A 21,471-nucleotide genomic window follows, 5' to 3' on the forward strand; every position below is an offset into this window, starting at 1 on the left:
ACCCTGAAGAGTTATACAGTGATATGGGTTGTTGTTGACAGACTCACGAAGTCAGCACACTTCATTCCAGGGAAGTCCACTTATACTGCCAGTAAGTGGGCACAAGTTCTGGGTTTGAGTCCCGGGCAACCCATATAATTGTATATAACTGAAGTAGTGAGGTTGCATAGGGTATCGGTATCCATTGTTTTTTATAGAGATGCCCGTTTTACTTTCAAGTTCTGGAAAGGACTTCAGGCTACCATGGGCACGAGATTGGACTTCAGTACAACTTTTCATCCTCAGACTGATGGTCAGATAGAGCGTTTGAATTAGATTCTGGAGGATATGTTGCGAGCTTGTGTGTTGGAGTTCTTAGGGAGTTGGGACTCCCACTTGAACTTGATGGAGTTCGCCTATAATAGCTACCATTGGCATGGCACCGTTTGAAGCTTTGTATGGTAAAAGTTGTAGATCCCCGGTTTGTTGGGGTGAGGTTGGTGAGCAGAGAATGTTAGGCCTTGAACTAGTTCAGCCCACCAACGAAGCCACACAGAAAATTAGAGCTCGCATATTGACAACACAGAGCAGACAGAGGAACTATGCTGATGAACGACGTAGGGATCTTGAGTTTGACGTAGGAGACATGATCTTTCTGAAGGTACCACCTATAAAGGGTGTTCTAAGATTCGAGAAGAAAGGGAAGTTGAGTCCACGTTTTGTAGGGTCGTTTGAGATTCTTGAAAGGATTGGCCCTGTAGCTTATCATTTGGCCTTGCCTCCGCAATTATCTGCAGTTCATGATGTGTTTCATGTCTCCATGCTGAGGAAGTATGTGGCAGATCCCTCACATATAGTCGACTACAAACCGTTGCAAATTAACGACAACTTAAGCTATGAGGAGCGGCCAGTTGAGATTTTGGCTAAGGAAGTTAAACTGCTTTGTAACAGAGGAATTACATTGGTCAAGGTTTTGTGGCGAAACCACGAGGTTGAGGAAGCTACTTGAGAGAAAGAGGACAACATGAGAGCGCATTATCCCGAGCTATTCGAGGATTAGATCTTTCAAGGACGAAAGTTTCTCAAAGGAGGAAAGATTACAACACCCCAAAACTAGTAAGTTAACTTTAATGTGGGTTATATTAAAAAAAATTGGGTGTTATGTGTGAAATTATTTGATTTGTGGAAGTTAAGTGCGTTGGAATGATATGTGGTTAATTCTGAAATTTGAAATCATTTTGTTAAAGTGGTAATTTTTGGATTGATTGGTTGGTAAATTAAATTTGTAAAGTTGAAAGTATTATGAGTAATTATTGTTTATGGGTATAAGCAAAGTTATAGACGAATAAGAATAATTATATTATGGGATAATATAATTATTAAGGAAACGAGAGAAGTTATTGATGATGGATTGAGTTAGTAATGAAGAAAGAGAAAAATTAATTGAAATAGAAAAAAATGAGTTCGTTGGGGAAATTAAATAATGATAATAAAGATAATGACAATAATAATAATAATACTTATTATTATTGTATATATTAAATAAGTCTCTCTCGTATTTCGTGCTCATCTTCTCCACCCCACTCTTTCTTCTTCACCATTTAACCCTAGAGTAGCTGTCGCCCCGCTCCTCCAGCCATCATCGAATGCAGCACTCCGGTGAGAGAGTCCCTGTCACAGTCGCATAGTCGAAGCGTCACGGTCACGAAGCACAACCGTTCGTTTCTCTCCAGCCGTGTCGACGCGTGTTGCATTGAACCGTCGAACGACCCCTGTCTTCCTCTGTGCGTTCCTCCTCCACATCATCGGTCAGAACCCTCTCTTCCGTCGAAACCATCACCCGTCGTTGCCTCCACTCGCACAGCACCGCCGGACATCATCATGCTTAACAGTGAAGGGTGCAAGCTGTGAAAGTTTTCTTTTTGCGAGCCACATGTTCAAGTCGTGTTAGTTAGAGTCGTATTCCTTCACCGAGCCTCGTGAGTCATCTCTGTGGATCCGAGCCGTTTCGTGTAAGCCATATGCAAGCCACGCGCAACCGAGCCATTCCTGTGTGAGTCGTATGCCAGCCGTGAGTCTCAAGACTCGAGCTGAAGCGTTGTTAGTCGAGCCACCTTCAGTTTTAGCCGTCTGCAACATATTTAAGCCCTTGGTGAGTTTTTGCTTAATTCTCGTTGTGTTTGGTACACCCAAATAATTATTGTTTTGGGTCTAAAATGAGTTAGCACTGGAATGAGTTGAATTATGTTGTTTGAGATGGTCGTATAAATAGTTACTTTGAAAACCATATTATGATTTAGATATAGTATTATTTGTTGAGGCATGCTATAATCAAATATGTTACTTTTGAGTTATGTGTAATTGAGCTAAGATGTTGATCTTATGATAAACATGTATAGGCTATAGTGTTCTGTTAGTTTTGCCTATTAGAGTTGTACCGTATGGGGGTCCATCAGGGTCACCACCTATGTATGCATGTGTGACTTGTTTGAGATGTGATTCGACGGGATCACTTACAGTCTGACTCTCCTATAGGATGATTCCTTCGGGTTCACCGAGAGCCTAGATGTGTCCCTACGGAACCACTTGATAGTATGCGTTCGGGAGCGCAATAGTATGCGGTACCATGTTACAGGACTCTAACGAAAGGTTAACAGACACATAGTGAGACCACTATGGGTCTCTTACTAAGTATAAATTTATACTCACTCTTTTAAATGTTTAATTTCAGGTAAGGGTAGAGGCAAGGGCATAATAGCGAATGATAAGAAGTGATCATAGATCGCCATAGGGAACAATTCAGTTTTCTTCCGCATTTATATTTCAATACTTATATTTTCATAGGTTTATTTCAGAACTCTGGTTCAATTACTTTAAGTATTTCTTCTATTTTTGGGCCCAAACTGGTATTTTGATCAGTTATTTTAACTACTTATTATTTAAAGTTTTTCCTCAAATTTTAATTTATTTTCTTGTATATTAAAAAAAATCTATACTTACTTAAATAGTAATGACCTCAACCTTCTAGAAAAGTTGGGGCGTTACAATTAAAACTAAGTTACCTAGGTCATCCTAATGAATAGAAACCTAACTAGTAAACAGAGTTTCATCTAGTAGTTATTATTTTGCCGTCTGATCTTATGTAAACTTATTGCATAAGATACCGTCACTCGTATGTCAACTACACAAACGCGTTGAATCATTGTGTTTGTATCAAATACAAAGTGAGCCATATTCATAGTGTTACCAGGATTAGGTATTCAGCATTATCCTTGTACTATAGAACCTTTAAGCTGATCTTGAACCTTTATCCCTGTATGTCTCTACATACTGTTTAAGATTCATTAAACAACTTAGGATGTTAGTTTGTTTGATTTGAGTTATTAAGACAACTAATATTATAACCAATAACAATTATTACAATAATAACATGTTATTAACAACGATTAATGGATTATATTTACAATCTACGAGTTTTAGGACATAAATCCCAACATAAACGATCTTTTATTTAGTCTAAACAATATTGTACCAAATCTAAACGATCCATTAGTAACAGTGGTCTATGTCTGTTTATCTGGGATAGACAACTGATGATTTAGATATTGATACATTATCATTTAAATCATGTACTAATATCATTTAGATCTTGTACCAAGAAGCAAAAAGAGAAGATGAGAGATGAAGAAGGAAGTAATTTTGAAAAAGGAAATGAAGAAATCAAAGACAAGAAGAAGTGAGAATATGAAAGAGAAGTAATAATATGAAGAAATTAATAATACGAAGAAGAGAAGAATAAATTGCAAAGAAGAAGAAAAGAAGTGAAGTGAAGAATGGTTTCACAATGCGCAAAAATAATGACAAAGGGAAAATCTGAAATTTATAAAAAAAAATAATGGTGGCTTGATGTGCTTTAATTTTTTGTTACATGCGACGTAAATATTTTTGGGTTTTGCTACATTTATGTGTATTATTCATGATTTAATTTAATTAATTACTTTTCCAATTAATTAATTACTAAGTTAAGCATCACATATTTAACTTAATCTAGAATTTGAATTATCTTCAATTGTATCTCGTGTACGATCGGTATGGGAATCCTCAAGAGGGTGAATAGGGTTTTTACAAATTAATGAAACAAGTGGGCCAAATTAAATAAATTAACAAACTTTTTGCTAATAAATAATGTAATCAATAATCTCATACAAATGCATGCACATCAAAATAACTTATAAGGTGACGTTAACAAATTCAAACATCCATTTTAATGTTTATAACAAGAAAATTGGTAACACAAATATGCAAAGATAAACTTAAACCAACCTAAATAGAGAAGTGAGCAATTAATCTCAAGAACAAAAGTTGCAATTAATTTCAAACACTAAAATTTGATAACAAATTAATTGCAAAATTAAATAGTTGAGAGATAAAAAATTAACATCGGGAATTTTATAGTGGCTCGCACAACCGACCTACATCCACTTTTCAAGCTCCTCTTGGTTATTTCACTCAAACTTGACTCTTTCGATGGCTTAGAGTAGATCCATACAACGTTCCTTTTTTCAAGTGTAAGAACAAGCTCAATCATTTCCACGGTTTAGGATCAAACCATTACGACCACTCTTTTTAGAGATCAAGAGAAATCCTTTAAAATGAATTAGAAATGAAGCACGATATGAGAAAATCCTCTAAATTAGTAGATTTACAAATTTGTAGTACTCAACAATTAAATCCCCAATACAATAAACTAGGACATCCCCATACCCATTACACATCTCCCACTTGTCCTAGATTACCTAATGTACAAAACTCGCAGATCTAGACTCTCTAGATGAGCCTCGAACACTTTAGCCGTGAGAGTCTTTGTAAATGGATCAGCAATGTTATGCTCCAAAGCGATCTTGGTGACTATCACTTCACTTCGTTGCACAATCTCTTGTATCAGATGATATTTTCTCTCTATATGTTTTCCTCATTTGTGGCTATGAGGTTCCTTATAATTGGTCACTGCCCAATTGATATCAAAATATAAAGTGATGGGCATGTTCATATTTGGAACAACTTCCAAATCTTGCAGAAACTTCCTTAGCCAAATTGCTTCTATTGTTGCTTCACAAGCAACGACGTACTCAACCTTTATAGTAGAGTCTACAATGCATCCTTGCTTGATGCTATGACATGCTACTGTTCTCCCGTTTAGGGTGAACACTAATCCCACTAGATTTCCTAGAATCCTTATCTGTTTAGAAATCAGGATTAAATCCCTAGCTTCATACACAAGCATGTAGTTTCTCATTCTCCTAAGATACTTAAGAATAATTTTAACCGTCGTCTAGTGGTCTAACCCTAAGTTGGACTGATATCTACTGACTATTCCCACTACATAATAAATGTCTAACCTAGTGCAGAACATAACATAAATTAAGCTACCCACAACTAAGGCATATGGAATATGTCTCATATCTTCTCAACTTCTTGAGGTGTCTTAGGACATTGTTCCTTAGACAAGTAAACCTCGTGCTTGAAAGGTAATAAATCCTTCTTAGAGTTTGCATCGAATATCGAACCAATATTTTGTCGATATAGGTTGCCTGAGACAGTGCTAGCATTTTGTTCTTACGATCCCTTATGATTTGGATCCCAAGAACAAATTGTGCCTCTCCCAAATCTTTCATTTAGAATTGGACTGGTAGCCAAGTTTTAACGTTAGTTAGGTATCCTACATCATTTCCAGTGAGAAGGATATCGTCCACATAAAGTACTAAGAAAGCTACTTTATCTTTGTTGATTTTCTTGTATACACAAGGCTCATCAACATTTTGGTCAAAACCGTAAGATTTGATCGCAATATCAAATCTAATGTTCCAAGATCTAGATGTTTATTTCAACCCATAAATGGATCGATTCAGCTTGTAAACTTTTTGTTTCTAACCTTGGGTTATGAACCCCTCAGGCTGAGACATAAAGATACTCTCTTCAAGATTGCCACTTAGAAAAGCAGTATTAACATCCATTTGTCATATTTCATAATCATAAAAAGTGACTATGGACAAGAGAATCCTTATAGACTTTAACATAGCAACAGAGAAAAAGTTTCCTCGTAGTCAATCCCTTCCCTTTGGGTATACCCATTTGCTAAGAGTCTAGCTTTGAAGGTTTGTACCTTCCCAGCTGAATCTCTCTTTCTCTTATAGATCCATTTGCACCCTATGGGTTTCACCCCTTCAGGTAGATCTACAAGCTCTCATACTGAATTGAAGTACATAGATTCCATGGTTTTAACCTATTAGTCCTTGTCTACATCAGTCATTGCCTATTTATAGAACAATGGATCCTCAACGACATCATCTGGTATGACAACCTGAGTTTCAGTTAAACGAAGTAACGATTAGGTTGTGATATAACTCTCCCACTGCATCGAGGCATTCTCAACAATTGAGAAGGATGAGACTAATCGGATGTGTTGGTTTCCTCAACTCTTGATGAGGGACCAACTTCATCAACAACCCTTGCTGATTCATTAGTAGCTTCACTTAATTTTGATTTGCTTCATGGTTTATGATCTCTCATGTTGTTTTCTTCCAAGAAAGTAGCCTTTGTCAATATAAACACTTTGTTTTCTTGTGGATCGAAGAATAGACCACCTCTCGTTTCTTTAGGATAACCAAAAAATTGACATAACCTTGAACGAGAGTCCAACTTCTTAGAATTTGACACTAAAACGTGTGCTGACAACCCCAAATTATGGAGTGACTTAACTAGGTTTACATCCTCTACATAACTCGAAAGTGTAACGACCCAACTCTTTATACTAAGTTGAGGTCATTACTACTAAAACAAATAAAGACTTTTTATTTAAATCAAAGAAAATACTAAGTTTTAAAACAAACACTTCAAATATTTATTCATAAAATATAAGTAAAGTATGTAAAGAAAACAATAAATAAAATATTAGTTTGGGCCCTATTTAAAATAAAAATATATATCTAAAAGTAAATGTGGGTTCTGAAATAAGTTTATGAAAATTTAATATTGAAAATATAAATGCTAAATAAAACATAAATTGTCCCCTATGGAGAACCATGGTGACTTCTTGTCATTCGCCAACTTGCCTTTATTTCTATCTTTGCCTGAAAAATTAAATCTAGAAAGGAGTTAGTCTAAATTTATACTTAGTAAGGGATCCACTATTAGTCCCACTACGTGTTTGTTAATTTTACGTTAAAGTCCTCCTATAAGAAAGTACCGCATATCTATTATTCTACTGAAATCACCCTATCCAGTGATCTCGTAGGGACATATATGGGCTCTTGGTGAAGCAGAAGGAATCACCCTAAAGAAGAGTCAAGTTGTAAGTGATCTTGTCGAATCACACATCAAACCTAACCACAAATACATAAATAGGTGGTGATCCCGAGGGACACCTACATGGTACGACTCTAACAAGTAAAGCTAACAGAACATCATAGCATATATAGCATAACATAAATATCATATCTTAATCGTAATATATCTCAACCATAGTATATCTCATTCATAACATATCATGGTCATCACATATCTCAGTCATACATAACGATTTTCTATGTTGCTATCATTATCTAACATCCTTAACAGTCACATCACATGCATCATAACTATGTTAATGCATACTAAGGTAAAACATAATGTAAGAGGCTGGTAGTAGAATCTTTTACCTGGAGATTAATTAGTTGAAAATATAGTCCCTTCCTGACAGTCAATTCTCAATTAAGTCAGGCCTAAACATAAACAAAATTAAAATTGTTAATTTTGTCAACCATCATCCAACTATTTAATTAAGCATCCAAACTTACCCCAAGACTAAGGTTGAATCCAACACAACCTTGAATGAAAAAATTTGCAGTTTCAAATCCTCAAATTAACACTTGAACCTTCGAGCAAAAGTAATTCAACTCATTCTCTTGTAAACTTATTTAAGATCCAAAGAATATTCATTTGGACGTACCAAACCCAACACAAATTCACCCAAAAGGCTCAAGAGATACCAAAAAGTAACTTGGCTTGGACTAAGGTAGAAATGGCTCACACAACTTGACAGAAGGAGAATCGGCTCGACGGTTAGCTTGGGCGCACTACTCGCAAAGAGAGGAAAAATCAGCAGAGTTGAGGGCAACTTGTGAAGAAGTGGAGAATCGGCTCGGTGATGCACATATCGGCTTGGTCAGGCAAAAGGTTCGTTCGACTGTTGCCTGCGATGAGATTTTGGTGGCACGAGACAGAACTTGCCGACAATGAGGCTTGACAAAAACGTGCGAAAAATAAATAAAAAGAGAGAGACACCTCAACTTCACCTGTACGCGAACGGAGGAGGAATGATAGTGTCCACAAACGACGAGTGATGATCCTTGCAATGGGTTCAGTGACGACTAGGGTTTGTGAAGAAGGAAGAAGATGATGAATAGTTCTCTCTTTTCTTTGCACGTTTCACGAGGGTTAATTATATATAATAATAATGATGATATTTATTATTATTATCATTATTCCTTTTCCATTTCCAATTAACAAGTTAACTCAATTAAATTATACTCTGTCTCCTCATCAAACCAAACTTTTTATTTTTCCCAAGAATACAATATCTTTCAAAATAATATTTTCCACAATATAATTATTTTCTCTCGCTCAAAAATATCTTTCCTAAAAAAGTCAATAATAAATTATTCTTACCCTTCCATGACTTAGTTTATTATATTTACTTATATAATTAGCCAATAATCTTAAATCTCACCAAAATTTCCAATAATACAATTAATTAAATAATCTTCCATTGAACATTTAATTAATCACAATTTCCACAAAACAAACAATTCTAAAAAATTATAACACTAGACTAAATCCATCATAAATTAAATTAAATTAAGATAATTTAAAAATAAGATTACGTCCCTCCTTTGAGAAACTTTCGTCCTTGAAAGTTCTAATCCTTGTATAGCTCGGGATAATGAGCTCTCATGTTGTCCTCTCTCTCCCAAGTAGCTTTTTCAACCTCGTGGTTTTGATAAAGAACATTAATTAATTCCCCTGTTATGAAGCAACTTAACTTCTTTTGCCAAAATCTCAACTGGTTGCTCCTCATAGCTCAAGTTCTCATTGATTTGCAATGACTCATAATCAACTATATGTGTTGGATCTGTTACACACTTCCTCAGCATGGATACATCGTATACATCATGAACTGCAGACAATGACAGAGGCAATGCCAAATGATGAGTTACGAAACGTGGACTCAGGTTTCCCTTCTTCTCAAACCTCATAACACCCTTCATAGGTGCTACCTTTACAAAAACCATGTCCCCTACATCGAACTCAAGATCCCTACGTTGTTCATTGGCGTAACTCTTCTGTATGCTCTGCGCTGTCAACATGCGGGCTCTAATCTTCTGTATGGCCTCATTGGTGGTCTGAACTAGCTTGGGACATAACATCCTCTGCTCACCAACCTCACCCCAACATACAGAGAATCTACAACACTTACCATGCAGAGCTTCAAATGATGCCATGTCAATGGTAGCCTGCTAACTGTTATTATAAGCGAACTCCATCAAATGCAAATAGGAGTCCCAACTTCCTGAAAACTCTAGCACACATGTTTGGAACATATCCTCCAAAATTTGGCTCAAACGCTCTGTCTAACCATCAGTCTGAGGGTGAACAGTTATACTAAAGTCCAATCTCGTGCCCATGGCAGCCTGAAGTCCTTTCCAAAACTTGGAAGTAAAATAGGCATCTCTATCAGAAACAATTGACACGAGCACTCCATGCAGTCTCACTATCTCGGTCATATACAACTGTGCCACTTACTGGCAGTACAAGTGGCCTTCTCTGAGATGAAATGGGCTGACTTCGTGAGCTTGTCAACAATAAACCAAATTACTTTATAACCCTTCAGAGACCTTGGCAGTTCTAAAATGAAATCTATAGACACATTCTCCCACTTCCATTCTGGCACACTCAAAGGTTGCAAAAAACCTGTTGGCTTCTGTTTTAGTGTCTTCACCTGTTAGCAAACTAGAGACTTATTGACAAAGTCTGGCACTTCCCTCTTCATATTTTTCCACCAGTAAACTTGTTTTAAATATTTATACATCTTTGTACTATTTGGATGCATAGAAAGTGGAGAATTATGGGCCTCAACCAACAACTCTGTCTTAACTACACTGTCTGCTGGCACACATAACCGTCTCTCGAACATGAGTCCATCATCAGAGGATAAAGAGAACTCCTCAGCTTACCCTACTTCTGTTAAGCATCACTTATCAACCAAATAAGGATCAGTGAGCTGAGCAATAATAATTCTCTGCCTCAAAGTTGGTTGTACTGACACCTGAGCTAACTGTGAGGTGACTTCTCCTACTAAAAATGCAATCTTAGCTCTCTCAAGATCTCTGTGCAAAGGAACCTGACTAGTAATGAGTGCTACAGAGTATGATACCTTCCTACTAACTCACGATCTCATGATCGTAGTCCTTGACCAACTCGAGCCATCCGCGCTATCTCATATTTAAGTCCTTGACCAATTCAAGCTCTTATGGTCAATGAAGATCTGAATCTTCTCACCATATAAATAATGCCTCCAAATCTTAAGTGCAAAAACTATTGCTGCCAAACTCTAAATCATGTGTAGGGTAGTTCTGCTCATGGCTCTTCAACTGAGGAGAGGCATAAACAACCACCTTACCTTATTGCATCAATACACAACTCAATCCTTTCTAAGAGGCATCGCTGTAAATCACATAACTCCCAGATCCATCTGGCACTATAAGGACTGGTGTAGTAACAAGTTTCTGTTTAAGATCCTGGAAACTGCTCTCACATGCTGGGCTCCAAACAAAAGGATTCCCCTTCCTGGTTAGCTAGGTCAAAGGACTAGCTATACGAGAGAAGCCTTCCACGAACCTTCTGTAATAACCTATTAAACTCAAAAAACTTTAAACTTCACTGACTGTACAAGGTCGAGGCCAAATGGTAACAACTTTAATCTTTGCTGGGTCTATAATAACTCCTTCACTGGACACTACATGGCCAAGGAACAAAACTTGCTTCAGTCAAAACTCACACTTGGAAAACTTGGCATATAGCCTATTGGCTCGAAGAGTCTCTAATACCTTATGCAAATACTCCTCATGCTCAGCCTCTGTCTTGGAGTAAACCAAGATGTGATCAATAAAAAATATCACAGAAGTGTCTAAGAAATCCTTAAGCACCACCTTATTCATCAAATCCATAAATACACCAGGAGCATTTGTCGAGCCAAAGGACATCACAATAAACTCGTAATGTCCATATCTGGAAAGGCAGTCTTGGGAATATCACTGTCTCTAATCCTCAACTGGTGATATCCTGATCGTAAATTGATCTTAGAGAACACAGTGGCTCCCTAAAACTGATCAAACAAGCCATCAATCCTGGGCAATGAATATTTGTTCTTGACTATCACCTTATTAAGCTTTTTATAGTAAATGCAAAGACACATCAACCCATCTTTCTTCTTCACAAATAATGCGGTGCTCCCCAAGGTGACATACTAGATCGAATAAAGCCCTTGTCCTATAATTCTTGCAACTAGACCTTCAACTCCTTCAACTCAGCTGGAGCCATTCTGTATGGAGCTCTCGATATGGGACCAGTGCCTGGTTTCAGTTCAATAGCAAAATCAACCTCTTTGTGAGGAGAAAGTCTTGAAAGCTCTTCTAAAAAAACATCGGGGTATTTCTTACCATTCATTCAGATGATAAGGATACATCGGGCTCTCTGGTATCTACAACACTAGCCAAGATACTCTAAGTACCTTGGTTGAACAACTTACTGGCCTTCATGGTTGAGATAACTTTGGGTAGGCCACAGTCCCCGCCCCCTTATACTTTAAACTAGTCGCCTCATGAGGGTTAAAAACTACCTCCTTGCGAGAATAATCTATGTTTGCATGGTTAGCAGATAGCCAATTCATGCCCGATATTACATCAAAGTCTTGCATGTGTAATACTAAAGTTACATCTAAAACATGATATGCTATTTCTATTTAACATGTTTTTATCTTTCCTTTCGACAACATAATTTATCCAGATGGAGTAGAGACAAATAACATATAACTCAAGGGTTCTACTTGTAAACTCATATGTTGAACAAAAATTGGCGATATAAAAGAATGAGAGGACCCCGAGTCAAATAATAATAAAGCAAAGTGCTCCAAGATTAGGAGTGTACCTATCACCACTGTGTAAGCTTTCTCAGCCTCCTGTTGATTAGTGGCAAAAACTCACCCCTATCGAGATGTAGAAGTCTAGTTCGAGATAGGTTCAAACTATTTCTGAGGGTAATTATCAGCTATATATATGTCAGGTTGCCTACACTTGTAGCATATACTACTTCCTATTAGGCAATGACCTGAATGAGCCTTTCACAATTAGAACACATGTATACTTCCTTCAAGGTTTTGCCTGCCTCAACAACCTACTGTCTAAGCTGCTGGAACAAACCACCTAATCTCAAATTCCTTTGTGGTGCTATTGTAGGCTACTGCTAAGCCTTCCTTTTCTACCCTACAATTGGACCATTCTCTACAGCCTTGGCCATCTTTATCCTCTCATGCAAACTCAAATCCACTGTCATGTGTAGTGCATCATCTTAGGTAGCTAGTCTAAAGACTCTAACGAAACCCTGGATCTCCTACTTAATGCCTTTGACAAACTTGTCAACTCTCTCAGTCTCAGTTCTCACTAACTCAGGTGCAAATCGGGATAACACATCGAATTCTTGATCATACTCCTCTATGGCCATATTGCCTTGCTCCAACTTTAAGAACTCTTGACACGAAGAAGAATTTGGCATGAAAATTCTCCTTAAACTACTTTTAGGTGATCTGACTCATATCTCCACCCAACATCCTATATGTGGACTTCCACTAGCCTCTGTCTCTATCAGTCAGTAAGAACACAACGCACTAAACTTTCTGGTCATTGGAGCACTTCATGTAACGAAAGATAGTCTTCACCGAACTCAACCACATCTGCGCCTTGGTGGAGTTTGCCAAGGATCCATCGAAAGTCCGAGGGTTATACTTCCTGAAATCCCTCAGGTGTTTGGCTTCTGCTGAAAGCATATCAAGTAGGTTATATGCTACAATTGGGGCCTAAACTCCCGCAACTGGGATCTAAACACTTGCAGCCGGTGTCCGTACATGAGTTGTTTGGATATCCTAGGTAGGTTGTCACTGTGCCAATACTTTGAACAATAAGTCTATGTACATTTGCTCCATGGCAGCAAGGTATGCATGAGTGACAGGTGCAGTAGGGTCGATAACTTGTACAACATGCTGTCCTTAAGGCTGGTTACGTCTAAAAATTATTTAAATTCAAAAACTGTAACACCCAAAAATTAAGGTAATTTTATTTTTTAATTATCTTAGTTTAATTTAATTTATGATGGATTTAATTGGGTGTTATAATTTTTTTAGTATTGTGAAATTGTGATTAATTGAATGTTCAGTGGAAGATTATTTAATTAATTATACTATTGAAAATTTTGGTGAGATTTAAGTTTATTGGTTAATTATATATGTATATAATTAATTAAGTTATGGAAGGGTAGAATAATATATTATTGATTTTTTTTAGGAAAGATATTTTTTAGAGAGAAAATAATTATATTGTGGAAAATCTAATTATTTGGAAAGATATTGTATTTTTGGGGAAAGTAAAAAGTTTGGTTTGATGGGTATTTAACGAGGAGAGAAAGTATGATTTGATTTTGGTTAATTTGTTAATTAGCAAAAGAAAAGGAATAATGATAATAATAATAAATATCATTATTATTATTATATATAATTAACCCTTGTGAAACGTGCAAAAAAGGGAACTATTCATCATCTTCTTAATTCTTCACAAACCCCAGCCGCCATCGTGCTCCGTTGCAAGGATCACCGCTCGTCGTTTGTTGACACCGTCATTCCTCCTTTGTTCCTTAGTGACGAAGTCGCACAAGCCGACTATGCACCCCCACCTCCTACGTTTGCATGTAGGTGAAGCCGAGGAATCTCTCTCTTTTCATTTCATCAATCATCTAGTTTTTGAACGTTTTCATTAAGCCTTACCGTCGTTAAGTTCTGTCTCGTGCCACCCAGATCTCATTGCCGGCAATCGTTAAACGAACCCTTGCTTGAGCAAGTCGATCTGTGCATCACAGAGCCACTTATCTACTCCTTCGTAAATCGCGCTTGTCACAGCCGATTTCTTTCTCCTTTTGTGAGTTGTGCACCCGAGCTGACTGCCAAGTCGATTCTCCTCCTGCAGAGCCGCGTGGGCCATTTCTGCCTTAGTTTAAGCCAAGTTGCTTTTTGGTATCTCTTGAGCTGTGTTGGTTTGGTATGCCCAAATGAATATTTTTTGGATCTTAAATAAGTTTACAATGGAATGAGTTAAATTATTTTTGTTTGAAGGTTCAAGTGTTAATTTGAGGATTTGAGACTCCGAAATTTTCCATTCAAGGTTTTGTTTGATTCAACCTTAATCTTGGGGGTCAGTTTGGATGCTTAATTAAATAGTTGGAAGTTTGGATGCTTAATTAAATAGTTGGGTGATGGTTGAAAAATTAATAATTTTAATTTTGTTTATGTTTATGACTGAATTAGTTGATAATTAATCTCCAGGTAAGAAGTTTTATTATTAGATCCTTACATTATGTTTTCCCTTAGTATGCATTAACGTAGCCATGATGCATGTGATGTGACGGTGAAGAATGTTAGATAATGATAGCTACATAAAAAATCGTTATGTATGACTAAGATATGTGATGACCACGATATGTTATGAATGAGATATACTATGGTTGAGATACATCATGTTTGAGATATGTTATTTATGTTATGTTATATGTATAGACTATGATGTTGTGTTAGCTTTACCTGTTAGAGTCGTATCATATGGGTGTCCCTCGGGATCACCACCTATTTATGTTTGTGTGGCTTAGCTTTTATATGTGAATCAATAGGATCACTTACACTTCTTTAGGGTGACTCCTTCGGGTTCACCAAGAGTCTAGATGTGTTCCTACAAGATCACTGGATAGCGTACGTTTGGGAGCACAATAGATATTCGATATTTTCTTACAGGACTATAACGAGAGGTTAACAGACACGTAGCAGGAGTAGTAGTGGGTCTCTTACTTAGTATAAATTTATACTCACCTTTTCTATGTTTAATTTTTCAGGTAAAGGAGCAGGTAAAGGCAAGCTCGCGAATGGCAAGAAGTGACCGTGGATCGTCATAGGGAACATCTTATTTTCTTCCACATTTATGTTTTGAGTATTAAATTTATTTCAGAACCCATGTTTACTTTTAGATATATTTTTTTATTTTAAATAGGTTCCGAACTAATATTTTATTATATACTTTACTTATATTTTATGAGTGTTTCTTTTTAAAACTTAGTATTTTATTTGATTTAAATAAAAAGTCTTTATTTGTTTTAGTGGTAATGATCTCACCTTAGTATAAAGTGTTGGATCGTTACAGAAAGGTATTTTAGAAACACTTTTCGAGGAACATTGTTCAATCTGCATACCCCCAAAACGAGCAAGGCAATTGAGCATGACTCATCATTAAACGAACCATGTCTAACAAGGTTTTATTTCTCATTTCTAATATACCATTTTGTTGAGGTGTACCAGGTGCTGAAAGTTGTAATTGGATTCCATGTTCTATCATATAGTCCTGGAATCTCAAATCCATATACTCTCCACCTCGATCAGATAAAAGTATTTTAATTTTTTTTACTTGATAGATTTTTAACTTCAGCCTTATACTTCTTGAACTTTCCAAGAGCTTCAGACTTACGTTTCATTAAGTATAAATAATCATACCTTGAATAATCATCTATAAAAGAGATGAAGTATTCAAAACCTTCTCTAGCTTTTACATTCATTGGACCATAGTGGTCTGAATGTATAAGTTCTATGGGCTCTTTGGCTCCATAGCATTTTCTAGTAAAAGGTCTCTTTAGTCAACTTTTCTTCAAGACAAGATTCACATGGAGGCAATGAATCATCTTCTAACTCATTTAGAAGTCCATTCTTTACCAATCTCCGATCCTATCGAGATTAATATGACCTAATCTTGAATGCCAAAGATAGGTATTATTTTGAGTATTAGCAGTTTTAAACATCTCATGATTTAAAATTGCTTTCGCTTTGTTAGGACTTAATACATACAAAAGTTGTCTTCAAGCTTAGCTGAACAAATGTGTACACCATTCTTAGAAATGAACACTTCATTTAAAGAAAAATGTTACATTATATGATTGTTCAATAAGACAAGAAATAAATATAAGATTCCTTTTAATCTTAGGAACTATATACAAGTTTTTTAAAAACAAGAATCTATTTTAAAAAGAAAATTTAACATCTCCCATTACACGAGCTGAAATGGCATCTCTCGTTTTAACTTTGAGTGTATCTCATCCTCCTCGAGCTGCTTAAAGGAACTAGTTTTATGTAAAGAAGAGCAAACATGACTAGTGGCTCCTAAATCAAGTATCTAGACATTTTGGTCATTTTCCACTAAACATGTTTCTAAGGCAAGTAAATTATATTTACTTTCTTTTTAATTCTTCTTAAATATCTCTTGAAGCGAATCCTTGATCTGACGTCTAATGACCATGGTTTTGTGTTTCTTGCTTAGTATGTCAGACATACTAGACAAGAGATACACACAGGCCTTGTCATTGGCCTTTGTCCAATGATTATATGCATCCCTAAAATTTTTAGATGCATTTCGAGCAGAGGAAGTAGCAAAATGGTGTAGTTGAAAGGAAAAATCGTACTTTGCAAGAATTTGCTAGATCAATGTTGAATGAGTATGGTTTACCTAAATATTTTTGGACGGAAGCCGTTCACACCGCTTGCTATGTTTCAAATAGAGTTTTAGTTAGACCCTCTTTAGATAAAACTCCTTATGAACTTTGGCATGGTAAAATTCCAAATATTGGGTATTTCAAAGTTTTCGGTTGTAAATGTTTTATTTTGAATAACAAAGAAAAACTTGGAAAATTTGATTCTAAGACGGATGTTGGTATTTTTCTAGGATATTCCTCTACTAGTAAAGCTTATAGAGTTTTCAATAAGAAAACTTTAGTTATTGAGGAATCTATTCATGTTGTATTTGATGAATCTTGGAATAATGTTTCTAATGAGTCTATTTGTAGTGATGATTTAGAAAAAGATTTTGGAGATTTACTTGTTAATGACAAAGGCAAAGAAATTGTTCCAAGTATGCAAGATGTGAACATCATAGAAAAGAAAGAAGAGGGTTCTTCATCCTTGCTAAAGAGTGGAGATATGCTCTATCCCATCCCAAGGATCTAATTCTTGGCAATCCCGAACAAGGTGTCAAAACTCGTTTTCTCTTAATTTATTTAGTAATCTTGCTTTTGTGTCTCAAATTGAACCTAGAAGTTTTAAAGATGCCGAATGTGATGAGTTTTGGATTTTAGCTATGCAAGAAGAATTAAATCAATTTGAAAGAAACAAAGTTTGGAAATTAGTCCCTAGGCCTTCTAATGCATCTATAATCGGAACAAAATGGGTTTTTAGAAATAAGATGGATGAAAATGGAAATATCATTAGAAATAAAGCTAGACTTGTAGCTCAAGGTTATTGTCAAGAAGAAGGTATAGATTATGAAGAGACTTTTGCACCGGTTGCTAGATTAGAAGCTATTAGAATGTTGCTTGCTTTTGCTTCTTATAAAAATTTCATTTTGTATCAAATGGATGTAAAAAGTGCTTTTTTAAACGGTTATATATTGTAGAGGAAGTTTACGTAGAACAACCTCCGGGCTTTGAAAGTTTTGATTTACCTAATCATGTTTATAAGTTGGAAAAGGCTCTTTATGGCTTAAAACAAGCTCCAAGAGCTTGGTATGATAGACTTAGCAAGTTTTTACTTGAGAATGACTTTAAGATGGGAAAAATTGATAATACTCTATTTATTAAAGTTAAAAATAATGACATGCTTATAGTGCAAATTTATGTGGATGATATTATATTTGGTTCTACTAATTCATCTTTGTGTGAAGAATTTTCCAAGTGTATGCATAATGAGTTTGAGATGAGTATGATGGGAGAACTTAGTTTCTTCCTTGGCCTTCAAATCAAACAACTCAAGGATGGCATCTTCATAAGTCAAGAAAAATACACAAGGGATTTGCTCAAGAAATTCAAATTCAATGAAGGTAAAGTTGCAAAAACTCCTATGAGCACTACCACTAAGCTTGACAAAGATGAAAAAGGTAAGTGTGTGGATATAAAGACTTATCGAGGTATGATCGGATCTTTACTTTATTTGACCGCTAGTAGACCCGATATCATGTTTAGTGTATGTCTTTGTGCTAGATTTCAATCTTGTCCTAAAGAATCACATTTCCATGCCGTTAAAAGGATACTTAAATATTTGCTTGGAACTATTGATGTTGGATTATGGTATCCTAGAAATGTTGAGTTTAATTTGGTAGGATATTCCGATGCGGACTTTGCCGGTAGTTTACTTGACCGTAAAAGTACTAGTGGGACTTGTCAATTTCTTGGTAGTTCCTTAGTATCTTGGTTTAGTAAAAAGCAAAATTCGGTTGCCTTATCCACTACCGAAGCGGAATATATTGCGGTTGCTAGTTGTTGTGCACAAATTCTTTGGATGAAACAAGCTCTTTGTGATTTTGGATTAAAATTTGATAATGTGCCTATATTTTGTGATAATACTAGTGCCATAAATTTGACTAAGAATCCTATTCATCATTCTAGAACTAAGCATATATATATTAGGCATCACTTTATTAGAGAGCATGTACAAAATGGTCATATTACTCTTGAGTTTGTAAGCTCCAATAATCAATTAGCGGATATATTTACCAAGCCTTTGAGTGAAGAAAGCTTTTGTAAAAATAGGCTTGAGCTTGGAATTATTCGTTGGGATGCATCTTGATTTTATATCTTACTTGATATTGTTACCGTAATGCATATTGATAGGAGGAGAATTAGACATTTTGTATGTGTTCATGTTTTTTGGGAGAGCTAACTTCATTGGTATTGTTTTTGATGATTCCAAAGGGGGAGAAGTATAAGAAAAATATGTTTTTATCAATTTGTTGCATAATTGTTTCTATTGAATAATGCATATTTTTTTAGAGAAAAAAAATTAATTAAGGACAAAGAAGGTTCTCTTATCAATTGTTTTCAAGTATGTTCTTTGTGGTGAAATATATACATGAGCTTTATGGTTATACATCTTGATAATAGAATTACTTGTTGATCATGTGTGTTTCAAGTTATTTTTCTTCAATGATTTGTCATCATAAAAAAGGGGAGATTGTTGGCTTTTTGGCCCTTAATCTCAAATTTATTTATTTTAATTATTCAATTAATTTATGTTTTGATGATAACAAATCTGATTTTTTTATTGACAATTTTATTAATTTGAATAGACCATATCGTAGAGCTTGGAAAAATGATTCTAACGCCTCTTGAATCACCCAAATCGAAGTTCAAATGAAGAAAATATTGCTAAAAGAAGGTTAACAGAAAAATACCCGAGATGGTGACGTGGCGACCAAGCATCAATTTGAACCAATTAGAGAAAGCCACTTGGAGCAATGAAGGAGTAACAAATGTGGCTTTTTGTTATGTTTTATTGGCTTTTATAAAGAAAATGAATTTAAAAAGAAAATGATTTTAATATTATTATTTTTCCTTGTGTCTAACGGCTAGTTGTTTTAAAAGATGGTGAAGTTGCTTTATTGATTTCTTTTTAAACAAAGTATTTTGAAAAGACATATTATTATATTATTATTTGTATTGTGTCTAACGGCTAATTAAGTTTAAATCTCAACCATTCATTTTTCTTTTACTTATATCTAATGACCCAAATGATTTTGAATTTATCTTTCCTCTCTTTTTAAATACTTCACATTTACACAAGATCACAACATCTTTACAATCCTCAAGCAAAAAGCCAACATTGTTATTCTCTCTAAAGCTTCCAATTTTTATTCTTTTCATCTTATTCTTGAGAGCTTCTTATTGTATTGTGAGGATTAAATTTGTGAGCTTCAAATTATATACTCACTCTTTTAGAGAGTTTTCTTTTGTATGATTTAAAAACTTCAACATATTGTAACGGTTGGATCCTAACCCGTGGAAAGGATCGGGTTTGCTCTTGAACCCGAAAAAGGAGCAAGAATCGGTTCGGCTCAAATCCGTGAAAGAGTCCAAAGAAGATTTTCAATCAAAATCCCAAGAGGTGCTTGGGAAAGTGGATGTAGGTTGAGTTTAACCGAACCACTATAAAATTACGGTGTCTTCTTCTCTAACTCTTTTCTAATTTTTTTAATTTAATTTTAGTTACATACTCTTATTGGTTGAGTTTGATTGCATACTTCCATTCATATATTTTTATCAATCTTGTTATTTAACAAAGTTTACAAAGTTCTTTATTTAAATTTAAAAAGTATCTAATTAGTTGATTTTACTTTTTATTTGTCAAAAAAGTTTATTTAAACCCTATTCACCCCTCTAGGGTTGCCATACCGATCCAAAAATTGGTATCAGAGCAAGGTTGCTCATCTTGAAATTTTAATTTCTTGATAAACTTTATTGTTAGAGCATTATGGCAAACCTATTGGCAAATGGTATTGTTGAAGGTCAATCTACTTGTTGCTCATCACTGTAGCATGATAATTGAAATGACCTTAGGGTGGGGATTGAAATCAAGAGCTACAACAAACATCCCTGTGGAGGAAGAACTACAAAAAACATCGTTGAAGAAGCAGTCCATTCTCTTCTTCTATGTAATTCATAAGCATGAATCATATGTGTCCACATAATCCCTTTTTATTCATTGAAAAGGATATGTTAGAGTGAGTAGGCCCAAATATCATTGGGAATAGGAGTAGACCATCCAAAGGAGAAGACAGTACACCATGAATCTGTACAAAGGAATATATTCCTCCCATTACCAAGCTTAAACTTTGCAACTTGAAATGCTGATCCATGGACTTCTCAAACCTAAACCAAGCTTACCCGAAGTGCACCAAAGATTTGGATCAACTCCATGAATACTTCTAACAATTTTGCACCATAAAGAGTCCTGCTCCTTAAGGATTCTCCAACTCCATTTAAACAATAAAGCTGTATTTCTGTTTTCATTTCCAATCCCTAGACCACCATCTTTTAGAGCTTTCGAAGCTAACTCCTGTTTAACCAAAGGATTCAGCTTGCTGCCTTTTTGACCTTCCCAAAAGAAGTTACATAAAAGTCTCCAATTCTTGTATCACCAAGAAAGGCATTTGGAATAAGGACATATTATAAGTTGGTAGGTTGGCCAAAACTGAATTACATAAAGTTTAACGGGTCATTGATTCCTCTGCTTCTTTTACTGTTAAATCCCTAATTGATGATTTAACTTGTTCA

General features: G+C 35.5%; 2 long non-coding RNA genes across 5 annotated transcripts in view; one reads left to right on the plus strand and one right to left on the minus strand.

The window, feature by feature from the left end:
- LOC116405803 overlaps positions 1–21,471 on the minus strand; it is a 29,377-nt gene that overhangs the window by 5,747 nt on the left and 2,159 nt on the right. For 2 of the 4 annotated variants that reach the window (XR_004218898.1, XR_004218899.1), the window contains exon 3: positions 7,677–7,739. This is a non-coding gene — a long non-coding RNA (uncharacterized LOC116405803). Of the gene's footprint in view, positions 1–1,428; positions 2,110–7,676; positions 7,740–21,471 lie in introns of those variants that run through there. The other 2 variants (XR_004218897.1, XR_004218900.1) reach the window with 2 other exon arrangements.
- Positions 2,160–2,923, plus strand: LOC116405804. Its single transcript, XR_004218901.1, has 2 exons — positions 2,160–2,600; positions 2,711–2,923. It is a non-coding gene; the product is annotated as an uncharacterized LOC116405804 (long non-coding RNA).

This window comes from Cucumis sativus, unplaced genomic scaffold, assembly GCF_000004075.3.
Source record: "Cucumis sativus cultivar 9930 unplaced genomic scaffold, Cucumber_9930_V3 scaffold31, whole genome shotgun sequence".
In the NCBI taxonomy this organism is placed as follows: Eukaryota; Viridiplantae; Streptophyta; class Magnoliopsida; order Cucurbitales; family Cucurbitaceae; genus Cucumis; species Cucumis sativus.